We start from the raw sequence: 2546 nt of genomic DNA on the forward strand, positions 1-2546 counted from the left end.
AAAAAAAAAAGAAAGAAAAAAGAAAAAGAAAACATTTTATCATATGAATGGATTAATAAGTACAATAGCAGCTGGCACAGCAGGGATGGCTTGTCTCTGTTTCCTGATGTCTGGCACATCATCTAAGAAGACTTAAAGACTAGGGGTGATGATGGTTGGTGGCACAGACTTCTGGAGGCTTCTTGCCACGTCTGGCCTGTCAACTGGAGCACTAGTCTGGGTTTGTCCATGGAATTTTCCTTACATTATAAGGGCCTCATTTCTCACATGGTGGTACAAGACTCCAAATTAAAGTGTTTCAGTGAACAAGGCAGAGATGTCTCACTTTTTAAACCCCATCCTCAGTAGTCACAAAGCATCACCACCACCACACTCCAATGGTCAAAGGGTCAAAAGTCCTTCCACACTCATAGAGGGGAGGGGACATAGACCTTACCTCAGCTCTCAATGGGAATAGTGTCAAAGAGTTTGTAGCCAACTTTTAAAACTTCTTCACTCTCTTTTCCTCTAAAATTCACTCCTCTTTCAACATAGCCTAATGTCTCTGCTTTCAGGTTAAAAAACAAAACCAAACCTCTGTAATTTACTACCTGTGTAACTTTGAGTATCTCATTTTGTATTACGTTATCTACAAAATAAAGGGGCTAACCTTGGTGATTTCTAGGTTCCTTCATTCCAGCTTTTATATCCTATGATTCAAATTATAGTATATTGAATAGTGTTACCCCAAAATTTATTTCAACCTAGAACCTAAGAAGGTGACCTTATTTGGAAATAGGGTCTTTGTACATGTAGTTAGTTAAGGAATCCAAAATTAAATCACCCTACATCCAGAATGGGCTCTAAATACAGTCACCAAAGCAAAATAGCTCACTCCTCACCTGCTTCCCAGCAATGAGGTACTTTATGAGCACAGCAACTAGAATTAAAATAAAAGAAGAGAGACACTGGGGGAATATATGCTCATAATCCAGACCTTAGTGCACCCATATAACTTTTTAAATGCTTTGTTGTGGTGGTAGTGGTGGTATTTGTTGTCATTTACCTTGAGTATGAGCAAAAAGTGAGGCTGATGAAGTCCTGGTGTGTGGAAGAACCACAGATGTGCTCTAATTCAGGTTCTAAAGGATGGATGAAGGGAGGTTGTTTACTACAAATGTCTACCCCTTGAGAAGAGAAACTCGGCATGACAACTGCTATGTCAACATGCAACGATTTGTATTCTCAAAAGGTAGACTAAGCAGGAAGATGAAGCCAAATAAATTTAAGCACTTTTTGAGAAATGCCTTAGAAGCTGGAGAAATAAAAAATAAAAAGAAAGAAGTATAATCAGCTCATAAATAATCTACAAGTAAGTCCTAAAACTGCAAATGATTCAATAGTTCACATTTTGACTTCTTCAGACTTTGCAAGCTACCAAAGGCTATCTGCTTCCTCTTGAAGAATGTGTTTGTTTCTCTCTCTTCACTCAGGCAGCTTTCTGGTGGTCCCCATGACTGCTGAGTCCAGAAATGTGAAGCACTCTCACAGGAGAGCTCTCCCTCCCGTCTTTCGTCTTTCACATCTCATTTACATTTCTAATTTCCCAAAGCTTAAAAAAAGAGAGATGCCTCAAGACAAGCTGAATTGGGAAAGTCAAAGTGAATAGTAATAAGGGGTACAATTACAGCCCATACATTCTCATTACCTGGGTGACAAACACCCTCACATAATGTGAGTTCCTATCTTTGTTTTAGTTTGAAAGTGATTAGAAGCCCTTAATATATTTGGAAAAAAACAGCAACTTCTCTACTGTATTCTACATAGATTGCATGCTAAGCTAGCCTGAAATAAGAAATTACATTTTAAAGGAAGATTAGAAAGTGCCTTTTCTAAAGCTATCAAAGCTGATACAAGATGCAAAAGGTACAACTAATCAGATATTTAGGATATAGAGCCTTGCACCATTAAAAGGGTACTTTTTTATGCAAATCATTTTAGGTAGATTGTGAGGAAAAGGAATGTATGTAATAAGGACATTAATTTTCACTTTACAAGGCAGAAGATCACAAGGGGAACAGCAAATGAGCTGAGCTGATTATCTTGAGGTTTCAATTGAAGAAGAGCAAAATGAGCTAGCTAGCACAGCAGACAGGTCAATGTCTACTGAGGCAATGCTCAGAGCCCTTTAGAAGCTGCAGAAATTAAACCTTTTTGTTCTTGTATTGTGGCCTGGTTGACTTTGCACCAGGTCGAAGCAATGATCTGTATAATTGCAAACCCTTCCCTATTACCAGAGCTTGTCACTTCTGAAAGTGATGTCTGGGCTGCAAGCCAGATTTTGGTTTCACCTTAGTTTCCAAGATACTCCATATTGATTAAAGGAAATATATGATGGTCTGGTAATGAGGGAGGAAGCAGACTGTGAGAGGGAGAGAAAGAGGAAGCAAAGGCCGGAGAAAAACAGTAGGGGAGAGAAAAAGATAGGGAGAAAAACAGAATGAAAACTGGGAGGAAGATTGAGCAAGAAGGTGAAATCACCTTAAAGACTAGCATATCTGGCCGGG

This window comes from Cebus imitator, unplaced genomic scaffold (assembly GCF_001604975.1).
Source record: "Cebus imitator isolate Cc_AM_T3 unplaced genomic scaffold, Cebus_imitator-1.0 Scaffold201, whole genome shotgun sequence".
Taxonomy (NCBI): domain Eukaryota; kingdom Metazoa; phylum Chordata; class Mammalia; order Primates; family Cebidae; genus Cebus; species Cebus imitator.